This window comes from Vulpes lagopus, chromosome 8 (genome assembly GCF_018345385.1).
Source record: "Vulpes lagopus strain Blue_001 chromosome 8, ASM1834538v1, whole genome shotgun sequence".
Classification (NCBI taxonomy): Eukaryota; Metazoa; Chordata; class Mammalia; order Carnivora; family Canidae; genus Vulpes; species Vulpes lagopus.
The window spans coordinates 107,503,755-107,527,102 of NC_054831.1; positions in this window are offsets into that span (position 1 = coordinate 107,503,755).

A 23,348-nucleotide genomic window follows, 5' to 3' on the forward strand; every position below is an offset into this window, starting at 1 on the left:
AAGTGGTTGCCTAGAATTTAGGGACTTAGAGGAGAAGTGTTTTCTTAAACACTTGAATCACATGATAGAACTGAGACCGGACCCCACTTTACCCACTCAGACTTCTTGGGCATATGCTTGTTTAGGGAATGACCAACTCTGGCACAAACAGTTAAATTTACAAAAGTTAAACACTTAGGTGATACAATCGTACCAAGTGTAACATTCCTGAGGAAAGCCTTTTGGAAGCAGAGCAGAGCATATGCATATGCACCTGGGTCCCAAAGGAAACAGAAGAACTAGTACAGTGATTACAGCTGGAGAGAATGGTTATTGTATCACATGTAGACTTTGTACTATAAAAAATTTTTTTTGAAAAATAATTTTATGTAATAATTTCCAAGTCAAGAAAAGAACAAAAGGCTGTCCCAGATACTGTGCTTGCCCCAGGGAACCCCCCTGGATCTAGTTCCATTCCATAGGAAGGACTTTGGAATTGGCACCAGCCATCTTAACGTTGGTTAGAGGTAGAAAAAGCTCTGGCTTGGACACTGCCATTGCTACCTTCTGTGAAGTTAAGTGGCAAGAAGCATTATCCTCCTGCATCCTCATCCTGCAGTGTGCTGTGGTCCACATCCCTCAGGAGGTGGGGGGGGGGGTATGTCTGGAGGCGAAGGTGCTCCATTGCAACCTCATGCAACTCCCAGAATTTCATTTCTCCCCACAGTTGCTGAGTGCTTGACACTCAGGTGGGCTCAGTCACAAGAAATTTGCCCTCTCTTTTTGTGCTAACGACTAGACTGGAGCTACCTTTCTCATGGATGCCACCCCTCTGACAGTCACCAGTGGGTCAGCACGCAGAGACCACTCACCGAGGTGACACTGCCTTACTCTTTCAGGGCCAACCCGTCACAGCTGAGCGTCCTCCCACTTCTCCATCCTTAAACATGTTAGCATTGCCGTTGTTAGGCTCCATGTGCCTATCTCCTAAGCCTGCAGGGTTACATCACAGGCGGATCGTCAGAAATGGGTGGTGGTGGGGTGGCCTGGAACCTCAACAGAGCTCCTTGTCTCTGGTCACTGTATAGTGAAATCTTCCTTCTGATATGGAGTCTGTTGTGGGATGAAAGATGCTTTTATGGAGACGAGAAGACCCCGTTAGCTTTTCATCACTCTTTAGTGCCAGGCCATCAGGGAAGTGCTCCTGGAAGTACAGAGAAATACAGTAACACACTCTCCTTCACACAGAGCCCCTTTCACCCTGAGGCACTTGTCAGACTATGTATGGGGATTACCTCACCTCCCTCTCTGGGGTAGAAGGCGGCAGCTGTTCCCAGATGCTTTACATGTCCATTGGAGAGGAAGTGAGGGGGAGTGAGGGTGATGAGGGATGTATTATCTAAGCTGGACCCAGGCCAGTATGAATTGTGGCACCAACGACTGCATGGCCCCTTGCCCTCAGCCTTCCAGCTCACCAGGAAGACGGCAAAGACCAGTTAAGAGGCTGAGGGAAGGAAGGAGGGACAGACCGTGAGGGTTAGCAGCCTCCTCCATGGTGCTGGGACCAGACCAACCTTAGATTATAGAAATTGAAGCAGCCAGAGTTGCATTATGCAGCTCCTTTAAAGTCATGATATGTTTTAGAAGGAATTGCCTTCCAAATGAGAGTGTTGGGACACCTGGGTAGCTCAGCGGTTGAGTACCTGCCTTGGGCCCAGGGCATGATCCTGGAGTCCCAGGATCGAGTCCCACATCGGGCTCCCCAGAGGGAGCCTGCTTCTCTCTCTGCCTATGTCTCTTCCTCTCTATGTGTCTCTCATGAATAAATAAATACAATCTTTTTTAAAAAAATGAGAGTGTTAATTGTCATGAACTTAATGGGCTGGATATGTGTCCATTCCAAACAGGACTTATCCTGGGGGAGAGTGGATCCACTACGGCCCTGATGTGCCACTGGCCCGTTGACTGCTCTCCCTGTAGCCAGACCAGCCCCCGCTTCTGGGGCTTTCTCAGGAAGATAGGTATGCCAGAGGACAGTCTCCAAGTGATTTTCCCAGCTTAAGCCAAAAGCCTCAAGGGTTAGGGTATTCACTGAGAAAGATCTTGGTCCTCTCCTTGTCTAGACTTATCTCCCTCCATTTCACTGATGAGGCTTGGGCTAACCCCTCTAATAGTGGCAGAAGTGGAACAAGGATGTGGGTCACCTGATCTTATACCATCCCCATCCTCCTGGTGTCCGTGGCCCCTGCCTCCTGTGTGGCTGGCTGTGCCCTTTTTGTAGAGGGCAGTGAGAAGTCGGAGAATCCCTTGGGTGGCTGAGCCAGGTCAGACTTGGCTGCTGAAGACAGCTCAAGGCCCAGACTCAGCTCGGCCTTTGGGGTAGGGGCTGGCCTGGTTGTCACTTCACGTTTGCGTGTTAGTGGACCTTCAGCAACTAAGGCTGAGGGTAAAGAGCAGTAGGGCAAAGGTTTGAGTCACAGAAAGGTCCCATTTCTTTTTTCTTTTTTTTAAAGATTTTATTTATTTATTCATGAGAGACACGAGAGAGAGGCAGAGACACAGGCAGAGGGAGGAGCAGGCTCCATGCAGGGAGCCTGATGTGGGACTCGACCCCGGGACTCCAGGATCATGCCCTGTGCTGAAGTCAGCGCTAAATCACTGAGCCACCCGGACTGGCCCTGGGTCCCATTTCTGAACTGAAAGCATTTGAAGGGGCCAGGCCAAGTTTTAACTACTTTACATGGATTTGTTTTCCTGAATTATCATAGCACTGAAACAGGCACCATTACTCTCATTTTACAGATGAGAAAACCAAGGCACAGAGATGAACATGCCTGAGCTTACACCGTGATCCCCCAACTGGTAGAAGCTGATTGCAAAATCAGGCTGTTGAACCCCCATGCCAGGCTTTGGATCACTCTACTTTTTTCTTTTCTTTTTTTTTTTTTTTTGCATATTTTTTTATTGGAGTTCAATTTGCCAACATATAGTATAATACCCAGTGCTCATCCCATCAAGAAATCACTCGACTTCTTTGACCCGCTGTTTCCTCCTCAACAAAGCAGCCAGCTGAGGAAGCTTACCTCAGTACTGGGCTGCAAGAGACCCCCATGAATGAGGGCTTTGATTGGTTGTGTTTTTTCACACCGTGGAATATGATACAGCCATGAAAAAGGGACCCATTGCAGCTAGGTGCAGTAATAGTGAGCACACAGACCTCATGTGCAGTGAAAAGAGCAAGGTACAGTATTTAGAATGATTCCACTTCCCTCTTATTTTTAGATAAGCCAAACAATGTGCTGTTCTAGGTTGCATTGATAAATGACAGTCCATAGCGACAGGCAGGGGGTACTGAGAATCTCAGGGCTTGAGAGATTGCTTTACCTTGGTGGGAGGGGGGAGCGGGGGGGATGGGGACACGAGCAATGGGAGAAGTGCTTCAGGGGACTTCCAAGGGCGACCAGGGCTGTATTTCCTAACCTGGGAAGTATCTACACATGGATGTTGTTTCATTACAATTTGAATTATACACACGAATACATTCTTCTGATTATACTCCTTGGTTTAAAGTCAAATTTAGATTACTTAGCCCTGGCCTATTAAAATGCAGGCTACTGGGGCCCAGCTCATTAAGATGCAGAGTCTCCTTCAGTAGATCTAAATCTGGCCCAGAAATCTGCATGGCAGTCCCCTGGTGACTTTTGGTGTTTCTATCACTGATGAAGCTGCTCCAAGTTGGAGTAAGCAAGAGTTAGGTGCAGATAGGCCAGATGCCAGGAAGAAAGAAAAGCATAGAGCAAAGCCCTCCTTGAACTTTAAGTAAGTTCCTTTTATACAAAATTCTAGTATGTAACTTACATCTCTGCGCCTTTTCCAGAACCTGAAAATACGGAGTCCTGTAATGCAAACCACGAGTGCCTCTGGGCCCTGGTAGAGGTGCTCCAGATTGTAAATCCACAAGGCTCTGAACATCTGGATGAAGCGTGAGCCTTGGAAAAATTGTGCCTCTTGGTATCCATGGTGTCTGAAGCAAAGCAAAAACAGTGTGCGGTGGATGGAACCCCTTATTAAGGGGGTAGAATGTCACTGAGAGCCTCTGCTATTTCACTGCATGGGGGAAATAAAAGATTAACAAGGATTTCCATGAGTTCTCTCCCTCTCTTGGGTCTCTCCCAACACTCTTCCAGAAAGTCTAGTCTTCAGTTGTGAATCCTCCCAGTGGTTGGGAGGAAATACAGTAAATTCAGTAAAGACAATAGAATCAGTCCATATGCACAGCAGCATTTGGGTTCCAGGGCACCCTCCATAGCTGCCTCCTTTCCAAGGCTGCACTCATGTTCACTTGAACCCTGAAGAATAGAATTCTTCAAAGCCTCTTTTCTTGGTTCACACTGTGGAAGCCTACCTAAGCCAATATGTCGGGTTCCTGGTGACTGTCAGGGGCCCCCACCTGTGAGAGGCAGTGTAAAGCAGCTGTAGTTCTTTCTCCCTTGGGGCTGGCTGCAAGGTGGTGTGCGGCTCTGAAAGTACATCTCAGGCCACATGTATGACATTGACTGGTAAGCACATGAGAAAGATTCGTGCCACCTGTTCCAAAAACTTGTTGAAGCATCTCTTTGCTCTTTTTTTGTGTACTTCCTTGAGGAACAGGAGGATGTGTGGCGGGGATCAAGTAAGCAAGCAGGCTCACAGGGAATGCTCTGCTGAATGTGTGTGGGTGGGTTCGAGGCATGAGCTGCAGACCCTATAGGCATTCCAGACTCAAACATTCTGCAGGGCTTACATGGCTGGGCCTGCCAAATTCTTGTGCCCCATTTGACTGGGGACAGAGGCACCTAGATAACGTTTCTGGCCAGTCATGTATTTGGACGTGCCTCACTTCACCAATGAACAGGTACTTCTCATACTCCTGTATAATTAAAGGGTGCAGAGGCTCATCCCAGAGGTTGTACTCACTTTGGTTGGTGTGCTGGCAGTGGGTGTGGAGGGGAGATGCTCTTCACCACAAGCTCCCTTACTAGACCCTGCCCAGGCCCCAGGAAATCCCAGCAACCTCAAATAAGGGAAATGAAGAAGTTTGAGCTTCCCTAGGCAGCTGAACACTAGAAGGACCACTCGCCTTTGCTGTGGGAACTGTGCCCCACTTGCCTGAGGAAGCCACTGAGGCCTGAAGGGTGCTCACATGGTATGGGGAACCTACTGCAGCTGCCATCTTCCCCTCCCACTGGGGGCTCCATGAGCCTCAGAGGTACCACCATCCAGAAGCTCTCCAAATCCCATACTTTAAGGATTTTTATGGAGGCCTTATCATGGAGGCATGATTGCTGGTTACTGCAATCTCCAGCCCCTCTCCCCTCCACAAGGGATGGGTGTGAAGGGCTATTGACAGTTCCAAGCTTCTGACCACACTTGGTCTTTCAGGTCACCAGCCCCAGTGCTGAAGCTACCCAGGAGCCTGCCAAGAGTCACTTTATTGGAACAAAAGGCACTCCTTTTTTTTTTTTTAAGATTTTATTTATTTATTTATGAGAGACACACACACACAGAGAGAGAGAGAGAGAGAGAGAGAGAGGCAGAGACACAGGCAGAGGGAGAAGCAGGCACCATGCAGGGAGCCCGACATGGGACTCGATCCTGGGTCTCCAGGATCACGTCCTGGACTGAAGGCGGTGCTAAGCCACTGAGCCACCCGGGCTGCCCAAAAGACACTTCTGTCACCTAGGAAACTCCAAGGGATTTAGGAGCTCTGTCAGGAACCAAGGTCAAAGACCAAAAATAAAAAAAGATGCTCCTTAGCACCCTTATGGCATAGGAAATCACAACGGTTTTAGTAGTTCTGGCCAGGTACTCAGGTCAAGCACCAAAATATCTATTTCTTCTGACATCATAACATCATATCATAACAAGGAGCTCATGGCTGTGCAAATCCCCTGGAGATGAAGGGAGCCCAGCAGCAATTTTTTAGGTGTATAGAACTTTAAAAAAATGAAGTAGATTTAAAATTCATGCTAATATAGTAGCCATTAGTGACCTGTGGCTCTTTAAATTAAATTTTAATTAACTGAAATTTAACTTAAAATTCCATTCTTCTGTCATACAAGCCACATTCCGAGTGGTCTGTAGCTGGCTAATCCTACCTGATTGGGCAGTGCCATATATAAAGGAAATTTTAATTGTACAATGCTGAAATAAAATAAGACTTTATTGGGGAGCCCGGGTGGCTCAGCGGTTTAGCGCCACCTTCGGCCTAGGGTGTGATCCTGGAGACCCCGGATCGAGTCCTGCATCGGGCTCCCTGCATGGAGCCTGCTTCTCCCTCTGCCTGTGTCTCTGCCTCTCTCTGTGTGTCTCTCATGAATAAATAAATAAAATTAAAAAAAATAAGACTTTATTATCACCAAGAAAAAAAAAAGAGTACAACATAGCATAATCATGTTTTTAAGAACAGATTTAAACAGGTTCCCAGGGATCCCTGGGTGGCGCAGCGGTTTGGCGCCTGCCTTTGGCCCAGGGCGCGAACCTGGAGACCCGGGATCGAATCCCACATTGGGCTCCCGGTGCATGGAGCCTGCTTCTCCCTCTGCCTGTGTCTCTCTGCCTCTCTCTCTCTCTGTGACTATCATAAATAAATAAAAATTAAAAAAAAAATTTAAACAGGTTCCCAAATGTAATTGTGCATAAGAATCATTTGGGGATCTTGTTAAAATTCAAATTCTGATTCAGCAGGTCTTGGGTGAAGCCCGAGAATCTGCAGTTCTAACAAGCCCACAAGTTGTGCTAATGCTGCTGGTCCTTGGACAGTGAGAATGACTGGATTAATTAAAAACAGTGCATTTTAAGTGATGAACCTTGGGGATGGAATGCAAGTTCAGAATTGCATGATGAGTGATGAGCATCATCTTTTTTCACTCCTGGCTGGATACTTTGGCCATCTGTACCTCATTGAGACATGACGTCTCAAGCCTACATTTCAGGCCTCTTGTAAATGGAAGGCTCAGCCTGAAGGCTCATTTCCCAAAGGGATAGGCCCTGGCATCAGCAACAGCTTCCCTGCCCACTTAGGGTCCATCAGACAGAAAGCCTCAACTTCCTGGAAATCAAGGGGACTCGCCATGACAGCTGCCTGAGACAGGTCCACCCAGAACAGTGAACTGGATGCCTCCTCTCAGTCTCCCCTTTATTTCTTATCTTTTTTCAACTGTAAAAATAGAGAAGTTCAAAGCCTGTGTATTTCTATCATGTCAGATTCCTGTTGTCATAATCTTTCACGAATTGCTTCCAGTGTGTCCCAAGTACATTATGACAGCCTATGAATTTGGTGGCCTGCAATAGACATTGCTTGCTGGTATGGACACCTTGTGTAGTGCTGGGCCTGTGACTTACTTTAACTACGGGATGTGGCAAAGGTGACACTGTGCCAGTTCTGAATCAAAGCCTTAGGGAGGCCTAGCAGTTTCTGTGTTTTGACTATTGGAAACACTCTCTGTTCTTAGCACCTCTGCTGGAGCCATCGTCTGGGCAACTGCATGGAGAGCCACTTGGACCAGGATGGACTGGGAGGCCTGAACTATATGCAAAAGCATGGCCTCAGTTTCCAGCTGAGTGACGCTAGGCAGGTGGCTCCCAGCAAGACCAGACAAGGGAAATGCCCAGAGAGCTCAGCCAAGGTGCAGGAACCAGGAGCAAATAAAATTGTTTTTTTTTTTTCTAATTTTATTTATTTATTCATGAGAGAGGGGCAGACAGGCTCCACGCAGGGAGCCTGATGCGGGACTCGACCCCAGGTCTCCAGGATCACGCCCCAGGCTGACGGCAGTGCTAAACCACTGAGCCACCTGGGGCTACCCAAAATTGGTTGTTTTAAGCCAGAAAGCTCTGGGGTGGTTCCCTAAGTAGCAACAGATTACCAAAACCTGTGTTACTTAAACACAGGAGGCTGGTAAGAAAGCAAAGTCAGCTGGTCCTCTTTATTACCCACCCCTTTCCAGACACCAAGGGCCTTCAGGCAAGGGGAGGAAAGGATAAATTAAATGCACGGGACAGAGCAGGTAATATTTATTTACTTGCTAACATAGATCTCATCTCGGTTCCAAAAAGTATATGAGATGGTTTACCAAAAATATGTGTAATGTAAGATTGTCTTCAAAGTTGGAAGAAAAAAACGGCAGGAGGAAAAGAGCCGCCAGCCAGGTGAAGGTCCGGGAGACATGCCCGCTCTCGTGTTTGTGTGGGATGCGGGCTCTAAACGTGTGACCAAGACCTGGCAGGAGAAAGCAAAGCTCCAGCTGCCCCAGGAAAGGGACGACGAAGGCGTGGTGCGCAGCGCCTGAGGTGCCGGCCGGTGGGCGGGGCCGGCGGGGCGAGTGGGCGGGGCCGGCGGGGAGTGGGCGGGGCCGACGGGGAGAGCGGGCGGGGCCGACGGGGAAAGCGGGCGGGGGCCGGCGGGGCGAGTGGGCGGGGCCGGCGGGGAGTGGGCGGGGCCGACGGGGAGAGCGAGCGGGGCCGACGGGGAAAGCGGGCGGGGGCCGGCGGGGCGAGTGGGCGGGGCCGGCGGGGCGAGTGGGCGGGGCCGGCGGGGCGAGGGGGCGGGGCCGACGGGCGAGGGGGCGGGGCCGGCGGGGCGAGGGGGCGGGGCCGGCGGGGCCGGCGGGGAGAGGGGGCGGGGAGAGCGGCCCCGGGCCGGGATGGCGGTTCCGCGGGGCCAGACTCCAGCTCCCGCACAGAGGAGCCACCCTGAGAGAAAAGCAGCACCCTGGAAGGTAGCGAGCGCCCTATTCCTGGAAGACGTACCTGGGGCGGCCCCTGCCTTGGGGACTCCCCCGCACCTGTCGGGGGCTCTCCCCAGCCCAGTCATGCCTCCCCTTGTCCTTTGGCCTGAGCTAGCCCCGGGGTGAGAGGTCACTGCTCAGAGTGAGGCCCGGCCGGTCCACTTCAACAGTAGTGTCCAAAAGAGCCCCCATTTCCTCCAGCTGAAGGTGGTTGTGCCGTTTCAGGGCCAGGCCTCTGTTCCTGTGAGCCATACCATTAGAGATGGTGTGTGGCCAGGTGAAGGCTGTAATTTCCAGTCTTTGAATTTGGTTAGGGCGCTGGGGGCTCAAGGAGGGCTTTATGGAGGACTCTGAGGGGCTGGGAGTAATGGACGCCGGCCATAAAGGGAAGGGCAATCCAGAGGGAACAGCAGGAGCAAAGGCTCGGAAGTGGGCACCCCTTGGCTTCCTGTTGTAGCAAAGCATGCAGTTCCTTCTTCCTGACTTCCAGGCAGCAGCCTCAGGCTTGGATTGGCCCAGTGGCCACAGGTGGGCCTGGGGTGGGGGGTAGGGGGTCCTGTGCTGGGGGTGGCTGTTGCCCTCCAGCTCCCCTCAGTGCCTCCTGCTCCTGGGGACAGGGACTTTCTTCCCTCCTCGCCCCCACATCCACTGCCCCAGCCTCTAGCTCTGTGGGTTTGGGCCTGGGTGTAGGGCTGAGGGTGGGGGGCTCTCTCTGGTTCTGTTCCCCACCCCTAATCCCTTGCAGCTGTTATCCTCCCCAGGGAAGACAGTTGTGTTGGAGGGAAGGGAAATAGTTATTTTGAGTTGGTCACTGGCTTCTGACCAGGAGACACGGATGGCTGTGTTGGGGTCTGGCAACAGGGTGGGCTGGAGGCGCCAGAGCGGGGCCTGACTGGGAGGGCAGTCTGTATGATTAATTAGAGGGGGTGTTGGGGAGCAGGACACGGTCATCCCTGAGACCAGGGGTGTAGAGGACAACAGGCCAGGGAGGAAACAGGCTCAAGATGGAGGATGAAAAACATTTAGCTAGTGTCCTGAGTGTGGTCTGGATTGGCTGGAAGGGGTGGGGAAGGTGGGCACAACCTCCCCGTATTGACCCTGTGCCACTGCAACAGTGGGGAAGGAAAGGAGGTCCCTGGGACAGAGACTGGGACTGCAGGGGAGCTGCCTGTAAGGGATAGGGCTAGCGGAGCAGCTTATGGTCACTGCCTATCCCCTCTTCCAGACGGACTTCCACAGCACATCCCTCCAGGCAGAAAGCAAGTTTGGTGGGGACCATACTCTGGTGGCACCTGCCCTTTTGCCTGTGGGGTCATTGCAGGGCAATGAGATGAACAGATGAGAGCACTCTGGGCAGGGAAGAGCCAAGTGGCCAGAGGTTACACCCTTCCCTCTGGGACATGCCAATATAGACTTGAATCTTGGCTCCTACCAGCCCTGTGAATTCAGGCCATAAAGTTGACCTCCCTGAGCTGTTGCATTTTACAGAAACAAGAATTACAATAGTAATCAGCACCCCATAGGACTGTGGCGGGGATCCACTGAGAATGGATGGACTGTGCTTAGAGCCAAACCCAGCATGCAGGAGTGTTGTCATGGTGACAGTTCTTGTTGTGTTTCATCATCCTCATGGGTATCATCACAGCTGGCCTCCCTCTAGGGCCATGGCAGTGTGTCTGCCTTCATAGAGGGCTCCAGAAGGGGTTTCATGAAGAGGAGAAAGCAAGAAATCTTTATCAGGGAGGAAGGTAGAGGTTCCCAAAAGTGGAGTGAGGTGGGAGGAGCCCATTGGACTGTAAGCCCAAGAGGGCAGGGCCTGCGTCCATTTTTCCCTGCTGTATCCCCAGCACCTAGGACAGTGCCCAGCACCAGTCTGGTGCGCAAAGCACATATTTTGAATGAATGAATAGGCTTTTGAGAGTCTGCTGGAAATGACTGGCTGATGAATTCTTGACTGGTTGGTGACCCAGGACCTAGCCTTCAAATCCCTGTGCCTGGAATTTGAACACGGAAATACAGAGAGGAGGGGACAGTTTGCATCAGGGGCTCAGGAAGCCGAAGTGAGAAATGGGGCCAACAGAGCAGGGGTGGAACGGGCCCTTCCAAGGCGAGGCAAACAGAGACAATGTGGGGGAGAGTAGCCCCTCCCTCTCGCAGGCACCGCCCCAATCTTCCCAGCTACCTAAGTGGTTAGAGGAGGGAAGCCAGAGAGGGAGGAGCAAAGTGCTCCTACCCCCATCCAAGAGACCCTGCACCACGGGGAGCTCATTCTCCTTCATCTGCAGGCCCTTTAGTCGATAATGCTGAGTCCTACTGTGTGCAGGCCTTGGCACTGGGAGCTGGGGCTGAACCACAGCCCTGCAGAGTGGTCTCTATGGAGTGAGTAGGAATTCAGAGAGGGCAAGAGGAGAGGCTCGAGAGAGCCTGGCCAGTTGTGGGGAACTTCAGGACATCCCGGTGTCGCTGGATCATGAGTGGGGGTGGGGGACAGTGAGAGATGGGGCACTGGATGGAATCTCCACTCTGGAGTCAGAACCTGCCTGTGCCAGAGCATCCGACCCAGCACTGAGAGGGGCAGCTGCCCTTGAGTGTCTTGTCCTCAGAGCAGAGCCAAGTGCCAGGCCTCGGGGCTGAGATCTGCCACTGGCTGGTTGTGTGACCTCTTCCTGGGCTGATTCCCCTGTCTGCACAGTGAAGGGGCTGCCTTGCTGTTCCCTAAGTCCTTGTCCCTGGCTCAGAGGGGCCCTGGGGCCAGGGGCACTCTGTGCTTGTGGGCCTGGGGCAGCAGGATGCAGAGGGGGATGAAGGCAGTCTGCAGGGGTGCAGGCTACCCCATTCAGCCTCTGTCTGGAAGTTTCTTCCCAGGGACCAGTGTGGAAAGGCACATGCTGCCAGCATCACTCCAGGTACTTGGATGGTGCTCAGAAAAGACAGATTCAGATGGCTCCTGGCTGGATGGCTTTGCGCCTTCCTGGAGAGACCCTCTCTACCTTCTCCACCCACAGAGGAGGTCCGGGTTCCAAGGTGCTGGGCCCCTGGCTGCCTGGCTTTTCAGGGACAGCTGACTCACAGCTTTGGCAGCCCTGGCTCAGCCTTTTCCTCCAGCTGAGGGCCAAGGGGGGCTGAGCCTTTCTCTGGCGTCCTTCCTACTAGCTTCCTGCCAGCTTCAGGCCTTTGCAGATGGGGTGAGGGTCATGTTTTTATCTGGGGGCTTTGCTGTCCGGGTCCCAAGATCCCTTTCCTGCACATTTTCACCTGTGCTCCTCACAGATGCACCTGCCAGGCAGATGTTACTGCCCCACCTGGATGTGTGAGGGTGGGGACCACTAGGGTTCCAGGGAGAGCCGGAGCCCCACCTGATGATACCTAGCTGGGCCGTGTGGGGCTTGCAGCTGTGAGGTCCTCATGGGGAGGGAGCTCTGCCTGACGACCCTGCATTGGATCCCATCCAACTTGCAAGAGAGATGGCATCTCTGGAAGTCCAGAGCTGCTTCTCAACGGCATCCTCAAGAACACTCTCTAAGGGCTAAGGCCTTCTGTCCTTGGGATCCTGCCAGGTGGGGGCCTGATGTGTGCAGGGTGCCTGCCATAGGGAAGCAGGGAGCATGCAGGTTAAAGGCATGGCTTTTGGGGTCAGTCAACCTTGACTCTAAATCCCAATTCTACCTCTTTCTGAGTGCATAGCTTGAGAAAAATGCTTCTGTCCCCTGACAGAGAACCACTGTGCCTCCCTCTCAGGGTAGGAGGAAGGGTAAATGAAATGGAGTGATCTATGCATTCTCTCCTAGAAATATTCAGCGTGAACCTACTGTGTGTCACAGGCTCTGGGGCAAGATAAAGCAAAGACACAAGTTCCCTCACTGAGCTTACCTTCCAGCTGGAAAGACTGACAGAAATTGCAACATGACAAAGGACAAAGCTGGCTAGAGGGTGAGCAGGCGGGGAAGAGAAGGTAGAGTGGGGAGCCATGAGAACAGGCTCTCTGAGAAGGCAGCCAGTGGTGCAGGCTCCTGGGGAAGAACATTCTAGGTGGAAGGAACGGTATCGCAAAATCCCTGGTGGGGTGCGGGGTGGCCAGGGGTTCAGAAGCCTTAAAAGCTGAGTGGCTGATGGCTAGAGCAGGTGAGAAAGCCCTCAGCAAGGCAGGAGGCCGGCCCTCCCCTGTGACGCGTCCATAAGAGGTTACCCCTTGGCAGCTGGGCAAGGTCAGGGCCTGTGTGCACACAGGACTTGGCAACCGTGAGACCACTTCCGAGTGCTGTGGTGTGAGCGTGTCCTTGCTCCTTTCCTGTCACCATTCGGCCTCTTCCTCAGGTCCTTGGGCCCCCGAGGCCTCCCCAACCATGGCCTGTGATGCCCCCGCCCGGGGCAGAGCACCCCCCGCAGCCCGCCCCCGCCTCCGCCTGGGGAGGGCTGCGTGTCTGCTCCGGCCCATCTCAGGGGCTTCACAAAGGCTCCTTTCACCAGAGGGCATTGTGGGGGGACTGGGCGGGGATGTGGTGCCCTCCTGCCTGTGGGCATAAAGACCCCCTTTCTCTTCTGCTGCTCCAGCCTCTCGACTGGCTGGCGGAGGGGCCAGTGAGGGGAGATTCTTGTCCTTCCCCTTTAAAGTGTGGGCTAGAACGGGGCAGACAATGGTGGTGATTTACAGCCTGCAGCCCGGGCAGCCTGCTGGGGGGCACTGATCAGCCAGGAGTGCCCTGAGAGCAGAGAGCCACAAAGAGCTGTCCCCTGCTGGGTCTGGGAGTGTCTGCCTGGGACCCCACAGAGGGAGCCATGACTCACCAGCTGCAAAATGAAAGGTCTAGGCTTGGTATTTCAGAACCCCCCCCCCACCTCTGTTATTCTGGAGCTGCCCCTCAGCTGGCCCCCCCTGGGGTCTGTTAGGGATTCCTCCTGGCTAGTGTTTACCTGGATCTCCCACCCCTAGCTCAGGTCAGGTCTCTGGGACAGCAGCTTTGACATTCCCTGCCTTCAGAGGGAGCTGAGCTGGGAAAGCCCAGTGGGTGGAGAGGGCTCCCGGTCAGGAAGTGACTTGGAAGTGAGTTGAGCAGGCACGGGGTTTGCTGGGTGGAAGGGACAAGTGCAAAGGCCCAGAGGGAGGACAAGCCTGCAGCCAATATGTGCCAGGAGTGGGTGGAGGCTCTTGGCAGTGGGGGCAAGGCCAGCGAGGCTGCCACCAGGGAAGGGACTTCGTTGGGAAGGCAATGGGCCCCCCCAGGGGTCTGTCTGATGGGAGCCTGCCAGAGGGGACCTGGGGGTAAGGGGGAGAGGCAGGAAAGGAGCCAGCAGGGACCTGTGGGTAGTGAGGAGGTGACCGGGCCACTGCCCCAACAGAGACATGGGAGGGAGATGGGGGCAAGAAGGCTAAGAAGACAGGGAAGGGGCAAGTGAGATCCTGCACAAGACCAGCACCTAGAGAGAGGGAGACGCTGGGCGAGGGCAGAGGGAGAGGGGAGAGGAAGGAGGAAGAGCATATGTAGGCCAGAAAGCAGGAGGCAGAGTAGGAGTCGCGGGGGGAGGAGAAAGATCTAGGCCACAGCCAGGCAGAGGAGCAAGAAACCAGAGAACTTCCCCCAGTCCTTCCTGGCCTAGGCCTTCCACTGTCCGTGCCCCCCACGCCCTGCACCGTCAGCCCAGGCCTCACTGGCCAGCAAGGGAGGCAGGGGTAAGGCGGATACCAGCCTGTTCTCCAACTCACAGAGGAGGAAACAGGGATGATCTGGTTGGACAGAAGTAGCAATGTCTTGATGATGTGACAGAGCAGGCCCGCCAATGGAAGTGGCCCCCCTCAGTGGACCCCCAGCATTCCCGAGGCAGGGGACTGGTCACCATTACCCCTCAAAAGACATGGACTGAGCTGTGTTCCTCTGGGTTGATAGAGCTCAGTGGCGGAGGAAGGTGGTTTTCAGATCATCTGCCTCAGTTTTCCTCGATGAGGCAGAGAGGACCTTAGGAGCCTCAATGATGGGGTGGGGGCAGGGGGCTCTGGAGCCCAAGCGGGGCCCGTAGTGAGACTGCACATGCAGCCAGGCGGGCCTTGGGACCTTCTCTCCACCCCAAAAGCCTTCATTCCAGGAAAAGGGAGAAGGGTGGAGGGCCGGACTCCACTGAGTGTTTCCAGGGAAAAACTGATCCTTCCATAGAATAGACAGCCAGTGCTGCCTCTCCCCAACCCCTTCCACCCCCCCCACCCCCATCCCCGCCATCCCACTCCCCTCCCATTCCTCCCTCCCTCACTTTCTGGCAGAAGGAGTTCAGCAGCTGGAAAAACCATGCACTGCTCCCAGCTCCCACCCTTAGTTCTGCTGAGCCCAGGGCAGCCCTGCAGAGGGGGCAGGTGTGTGTGTGTGTGTGTGTGTGTGTGTGTGTGTGTGTGTGTGTGTTGCAGCCCTAGTGCAGGTGGGAAATGGAGGCACCCGGCCATCAGCATGTGTAGCCATGGGTGAGGGAGAGACAGGGTGCATCAGTGGGGGAAAGAGGCATGCCTGAGCTCACCACCTGGAGCGTCAGTTTTGTCATCTGAGACATGGGCATGACATTTGCCCTGCTTCCCTAGTAGCGCTGACGTGAGGATCACAGAACCCAAGGTAGGAAGGCACATGTCCCTGAGGTCCCTGGATATTGACTGTCCTCATACCAATCCTTGGGGCAGGTGCTATTCCTGTCCTCAGTTGCCAGTGAGGATCCTGAGGCCTGGGGGGCCTAGGCCCTAAGATTGCAAGGTACACCTGGGGCAGAGTGGGATTCCAGCTCCCTGCCTGGTAGTCTAGGTGGTGGCCTGTTTTTCTCTCTTCCTTCCTCCAAGCATGAACTGAACTGGTTCCTGGAGGAGCTATCAACACAAGCACACTCCCCTTCTTCTCTCTGCTACCTGGCCCAAACCCTACCACAATTCCTTTGCCCTACCCAAATAGGTTGCTTAGTGAACTAGGGATGCTGAGTAAGGCTTCTGGACACCCCCCTAGCACCTACCCCTTTTCTGGGCATGGATCTCTTCCCCTATAAGTTGCTCAAAGGGACCCAGCTCTCCCCCAGACATTCCCCCCCCCCTCCCGTCTGCACCCTGACCCTATCATCCCAGTGTAAACACCATTGCCAGGTGGCTGGATGATCTAGGTCCCTGAGGTCAGCCCCTGGGGTGGTCAGGCTGGAGACCAACCACCACCACTAGGGGGCAGGAAGCAGCAAGAACCATGCCCACTCCCCAGTATCCCCTTTTTCCTGACCAATTCACCACTCCCCTTCTCCAGAGACCTGTTAATCCTTATCTCCTCCTTCCTCCATACCTTATGCCTCCAAATTGTGGGGTTGGAGTGCCCTAAGAATAAGTAAGGGATTCTGGTTCTGCCATTTATTTGACCTTGAGCAAGTGGTACTACCTCTTGGAACTCCATTTTCTCTCTTTGTAAAGCATGTACTTATCCCTTCATTCATATCCTCCCATTCATCCATCAATCCACCCACCCAATCATCAACCTATCTACCCAACTACACAGCCACCCAACTACCCAGCTTCCCATCTACCCAGCCATCTACCCTTTATTCAGCCAGCCAGCCAGCCAGCCAGCCAGCCAGCCAGCCACACATCCACCCAATCACCTACCTATCTACGCATCTGTCCAACTACACTGCCACCCAACTACCTGGCCTTCCATCTACCCAGCTATCTACCCATTTGCCACCCATCCATCCACCCATCCACCCACCCACTCACCCACCCATCTACTAAACTACCCACCTGTCCACTGATATGTACTAAGTGTCAGGTCCTGGTACAGGTTGAGAGGTGTTAAATGGATACATGAAGTATAGATTTGTTATCATTTAGTCCGAGGTTCCAAAACTAACCATATTTCTGAACATTAGAGACCCTGATTTCAAATGAGCATAGTGAGCATAGAAAGGCAAAGCTTAGGCCAATACACATACTAACTTAGCGTCGTGCAGCCTGTCAACAGTGGCCACCCATCCAAGCCCATAACTGACAGCACCATACTGAGAGTATCAGAAGATAGTGGTGACATTGCTGCTACCACCCGACACAGACCACCATGAGCCAACACGGCACCATAACCCAGGCAGGCCAGCTTCACATCCTTGCACAGCAGGTCTGTCTTTGTGGAGGCATGGTTGTAAAAATGGGTGATATAAAACAACTTTTAGAAAAGCTATTTTGAAGCTTCTAATATTTAGGTTATTGCACAAATCATCTTCTATCATGTAAGTCCTAGAGTTGTCTTTAGGGTGGGGAGTGGAGCTGGGCTAGGCAAGTCTAGGGCAGCTTCCAGGAGGAGGCAGCATTTGGGATCCTGCTTGCTAGTCTAGAGGTGACCTGTGTAGGGGGATGATGCCCGGGCCAGGAGGAGGACTGGGAGATGGACAGGCTGGGGACAAGTCCAGAACATCCTCTACACAGAGGCCTGTGGCCTTCCTGGAACCTGCTCAACATATAGCCAGGCTGAGTAACAGCCCTGGGGAGGGAGATGGGACCCAGCTAGGAGATGGGGCCCAGGGGTGTAGGCACCAGGCCCGCTGGGAAGGCCTGGGCTCAGGCCTTGGACTCAGTCTGAAGCTGCTGCCCTCCCTGGGCTGAGCTATCTGTAGATGCCAACTAGCAGCCCTGCGGGGCCTCAAATACCGCACCTGCCCTTGGCGCCTCATACATGGTGGGGGCACTGGACATTCCCAGGGGCAGATGCGGCTCATGCCCACCCAGATCCCAGGGCTGGTGCCCTTCCCTCGGCTGCCCATCCCTGTGCAGAGGCTGCCCTTGGCCGACGGGCACCGTGTTCCCTGGAGATGCCCGGGAGGTTCTGCGCGACGACTGACGCGGGGCTAGAGCAGCCCAGGCCCTGTGCCTCTGGAGTGTTCGACTCCTCTGGGGCCGTTCACATGCTGGAGTTCGGGGGAGCAGGCTGAGGCAAGGTTTCTCCTGGAACCACATCTTGCTGGGCTTCTGCCCTATTCTCCTTCCCTCCTGTCCTCTGGATAAGCCACTCAATAAGCCACTTGCACAGGAATTCCCTCCTCCGGCTCTGCTTCCAGGGAGCTTGACCCTAGACACTCACAAAACTGATCTGGAGGCCTCTCCTCTAGAATGGTATCAGGGCACGGGGCGTTATGTGGCCCAGTCCTGGGGCACAGGAGAGCCTTCCAGAAGAGGTGAGATTGGGGCCTGGAAGGTTGAGTAAGAACTGCTGAACTAAACAGCTAACTGGGGGGGGCGCCTGGGGCGCTCAGTCGGTTACGTCTGCCTTCGGCTCAGGTCCCGATCCCGGAGTACTGGGATGGAGCCCGGCATTGGGCTCCCTGCTCTGTGCAGAGCCTGCTTCTCCCTCTGCCTGCTGTTCCCCCTCTTGTGCCCCCGCTCCCGCTCTGTCTTTCTGTCAAATAAATAAATAAAATTTGAAAAAAAAAAAAAGAAGAAACAAAACCCAGCTACCTGGGGCTGAATGCTCCATTTGATAAAATCTTGCCTGATTTAATTACTCAGGGAGAAGGAGGATGCCCGAGGCCAGAAGAGCAATACAGCAAAGGCCCTGAGGCAGGCTAAGGCAGTGTACGTTCAGAGAAGGGCAGACGTTTGGCTGGAGGGGAGGAGGATGGAAGGGAGGTAGGAGATGAGACTAGAAGGGAAGGTTGCTGTCCCCAGGCTACAAGGTTGTGTCACTCAGCACCACACCGTGGTCACGGTGGATGGACTGTCACACCCTCTCCTGCTCAGTCCACATAGAGCCTCGGAATCCTCAGCCTACGCCGGGCAGCCTCCAGCAGTCCCCTGGAACAGCACCTGCGGTAACACCCATTACTGTCCTTGCCCCAGGGTGAGCCCAGGCTGGGCCTAGGATGTGACATATGGGCCAAGTCCAGAGATGAGGCCTGAAGAGGACGGGCCCAAGTACAGTAGAGGCCTCCCCAGGGAAGCAGCCATTGTGGCCCATAAATAGGTTAGGCGGTCAGGAAACGGGACATCCTGACAACACAATGAGGCCTGAGGCGCAGGGGTTTCCTCCAGGCTGAGTGCTGGTTGGAGGCTGCTTCTTGGGCCAAGAGCCTCGCTGAAGCAAGACTCCTTGACGGCTGGCCCCAGATGGCCAGCTCTTCCCAGAGTCCTCAGGGGACGCGAGGCCCAGCCAGGGCAGCTCAGGACAAGCAGGACAAGCCAGGACAGGCAGCGGAACCCTGAGGGGACAGCGATTATGGGCTCTGCTCTCAGCTGATCCTGGCAGCAGCAGGCGGGGGCTGCTGGGGCAGCCAGGCCAGGGGAATGGGGTGTCCCCCCCCAGAATCAGTGGGTGCTTATGCCAGGCCCTCTGACCCCAGGAGCCTGCGCAGCTCTAACATCTATGCTGGTGGGCCTATCCCTGCCCTGGGATCCCCAAGGGCATAGCAAGTACCGGGCTGACCCTATCTGGACCCCAACAATGGAGAAATAATGTGGTCCCTCATTAAAGAACCAGGCATCCTGGAAAAAACACATCCCAGAAGAATTTTAAGAAAACTGAGTAATAAAACATGATGTTCTATAGGATCCCAATTTTGTTAAAATGTACACAAACATAAAAATCTGTGTGGGGGCACCTGGGTGACTCAGTTGGTTAAGTGTCTGCCTTTGGCTCAGGTCGTGATCCTGGGGTGCGGAGATCGAGTCCCACATCAGGTTCCTTGCGGGGGGCCTGCTTCTCCCTCTGCCTCTGCCATTCCCCCTACTCCCATTTCCTCTCTCTCTCCCTCTCAAATAAATAAATAAAATCTTAAAAAAAAACAACAAAAAACCTGTGTGAATGTGTGCGTGTATGCCTAGGCACATGCACAGAAGACAAGGAGCAAGTCAACAAAATGTCAGAGTGGTAGGTTTTCAGGGCATTTCTATTTTCTTCTTTGTCCTTTTCTGTATATTCTAATTTTTCTACAATGAGCTTTGTAATCATAAAACAAAACAAAACAAACCCAAACACCCAAATCCTGCAATGCCTCTTTTAAGTGCAGTGTTTACAAAGACTGTTTAAAGAAGTTGGGGAATGTTGATAATCTAATGCTGAGGAGAAAACAGGATACAACATTGTGTACATTGTATGTAAAGGACGAGCTGCTGGGGGAAGGAAGGGGACAGGAAGGAAGCATGGGGGGCATCCAGACCAATGGCTTTGGCAGGGCCACTATGACAGTCCCATCCATCTACAGTATATGAGAATCCCCACAGCCTCGAGGACACTGGGTATCACTAGTCTTGAACATTTTTGGAAATCCAGTGCTTGAAAGATAGAGTCTTATTGTATTTTGATCCAATAGGTGGAAGATAGAGTCTCATAATTGGCACATCCTTTTTTTCTTTAAAAGATTTTATTTAGGGCAGCCTGGGTGGCTCAGCGGTTTAGCGCCGCCTTCAGTCCAGGGCCTGGGCCTGGAGACCTGGGATCGAGTCCCACATCGGGCTCCCTGCATGGAGCCTCTCCCTGCTCTCTGCCTGTGTCTCTGCCTCTCTCTCTCTCTCTCTCTCTCTCTCTCTCTCATGAATAAATGAATAAAATCTAAAAAAAATTTTTTATTTATTCATTCATGAGAGACACACAGAGAGAGGCAGAGACACAGGCAGAGGGAGAAGCAGGCTCCCTGTGGGGAACCCAGTGTGGGACTCGATCCCAGGACGCCAGTATCTCAACCTGAACCAAAGGCAGATGCTCAACCACTGAGCCACACAGACATCCCTTTCTGGTCTTTTTCTTATGCTTTGTAGGAAAAGCCAGGACAGGCATTAGGGCTGAACCCTAGGGATGAGGGAAATTTTAAGATATAGACCATATGTCCAGATGCTTAGTGTTTAGCAGCATAGACAGACACAGACATAATTGGGATGTGATATGGTGGCTGCTATGCATTCATTTATTCCTTCATTTATTTACACTCTACATCAATCATGTCACTCCTCTGCTCAAACCCTCTCTTGGCTCCACCTCACTCAGGGTGAAAGCCAACAAGGCCCTACTTGATTTCATGGTCCAGCCCCCTAAACCTCTGACCTCACCTCCTAGCATGCTGCCCTATTCAATATATTCCAGCTGCTTTGGCCCCTTGGTCTTCATAAACCCACCAAGCCTGGTCCCTGCCTCAGAGCCTTTGTCCTTAAGATTCTCTCTTCCTGGAACATTCTTCCTGATTCCCACATGATCTAATCCTGTATTAGGGGGCACCTAGGTGGTGACTCAGTGGTTGAGTGTCTGCCTTCAGCTCAGGTCATGATCTTGGGGTCCTGGGATTGAGTTCTGCATCGGGCTCCCTGCATGGAGCCTGCTTCTCCCTCTGCCTGTGTCTCTGCCTCTCTCTGTGTCTCTCATGAATAAATGGATAAAATATTTTTTAAAAAAAATCCTGTATTAGTTTCCTAGAGCTGCTATAACAAATTGCCACAAACTTGGTGGTCCAACAACAGAGATTCCTTCTTTAATAGTTCTGCAAAAGCCTCTTCCCAAATAAGGTTACATCGATAAGTCCTGGAGCCTAGGTTGTAGACATATATTCTGGGGGCCACCATTCAATCTACTATACTCCCTAATCCCCTTCAGGCCTCTGATCAAATGCTATGTATTCTCAGAAAGACTTTCTCTGGGCATATTTCAGCTCTCCATCTTCTTTCCCTGCTTGATTTTTCTTGATTTACCTTACTCTTAGGTATACCATGTGGAGTTTACTGATTCATTTATTTTTATTGTCTGTTCCCTTATTAGATAAGCTCCAGGAAGATTGATTTTTGTCTGTATTGCCCTTTGCTATATCCTAATGCACAAAAGCACAGAAGATACTCATTAGATAATTATTATAAAAATGAGTGAATGAATGATCAGACTGAGCACCACACTCTGCTTTAAACAGAAGGATATTCACAGTAGGAGCACAGGAGGAGGGCAAAGCATTCTGTTTGGAGTCTGGTCCAGGCTGGTCTTACAGAAAAGGATATATTTGAGCTGTGTCGGGTGGGAATGGAGAGGTATGGGGAATGTCAGGAATGGCAGGACCAAGACCCAGAGCATGAGTGGGAAAGCATGAGGAGCCTGAGGTGGCCAAGGTGTGGAGAAGGAAGGAGAGAACAAGGAAAGCATGGTACACATGAGACTGTATCTTCCACCTTTCCTGCCCTGATTCCCGTGATGAGGAACATAGCACTTGTCTGTCTCCCACTAGGAGACCCAGATTGATGGTCCGCCCCCAAAATGTGTAGGTAAAGGAAGCCCCACAATTATTCTCAATGGGCACATTTGTCAAGGTGCCTTGGTGCACTGGTTAGCACTCTGTTGGCTCTAAGCAACAGAAGCCCATCTCGAAGTGGCTTAAGCTACAAAGGGCACATAATTTGTGCTGGTACCTGAATGGTTGGAGGTGGACCTCACTTTAGGCCTAACTGCAGGGCTGAAGGTGCCACCAAGATCAGTCTCTACTTCCCTGCTCGGTGGTCCCTGAATGGCTCTCAGGCAGCAACCACCAACACATACACTTCTTCTTCTTCTTCTTTTTTAAATTTAATTAAATTAATTAATTTATTTATGATAGAGAGAGAGAGAGAGAGGGAGGCAGAGACACAGGCAGAGGGAGAAGCAGGCTCCATACCGGGAGCCCGACGTGGGACTTGATCCCGGGTCTCCAGGATGGCGCCCTGGGCCAAAGGCAGGCGCCAAACCGCTGAGCCACCCAGGGATCCCCCCACATACACTTTTTGATGACAAGAGAGTGACTAGCAGCTCCACACCCACAAACCCAGGAGGAAAAAAAGACCCGCCTTCCCAGTACCAGTGGCCAAAGTCTAGAGAAGACCTTTGATGGGGCTGTTTGCTTCATCTGATTATCTCTGAACCAACCACAATGTCCAGCAGGATCGTGTCTGCTGATTGGTCAGGCCAAAATCATGTGACCAGACTTTGAGGCGCAGGGCCAACTCCACCCCAGCCACATGGACAGAGGATGGGACATTGGCTGTGATTCCTCCAAGGAAAATCCAGGAGCTAGTCTGAGAAGACAGGATGAGTTCTGGAAAGCCACAAGGCCTATGGCTACAGTAAGATGAGCTGCTGGGGTGCAGATTTCCCTGCACCAGTTGCAACTCTTCCTTTCTCTTATTCACTCAAGAAGACACAGTGAAGAGACACGCGGGTGACCCAGTGGTTGAGCGTCTGTCTTAAGCCAAGGTCGTGATCCCGGAGTCCTGGGATCGAGTCCCACGTCAAGCTCCCTGCAGGGAGCCTGCTTCCCCCTCTGCCTGTGTATCTGCCTCTCTCTGTGTGTCTCTCATGAATAAATAAATAAAATCTTTTTTTTCTTTTTTCTTTTTCTTTATGATAGTCACACAGAGAGAAGAGCGAGAGGCAGAGACATAGGCAGAGGGAGAAGCAGGCTCCATGCACCAGGAGCCCGACATGAGATTCGATCCCCGGTCTCCAGGATTGCGCCCCGGGCCAAAGGCAGGTGCCAAACCGCTGCGCCACCCAGGGATCCCAATAAATAAAATCTTAAAAAAAAAAAAAAGACAGGAGAAACAATTATAGGTTGTAGCAGAGGCTGTCAGCCCCCAGGCTTTTACTAGTCAGGCATGCTGGTCCAACTTCCAGC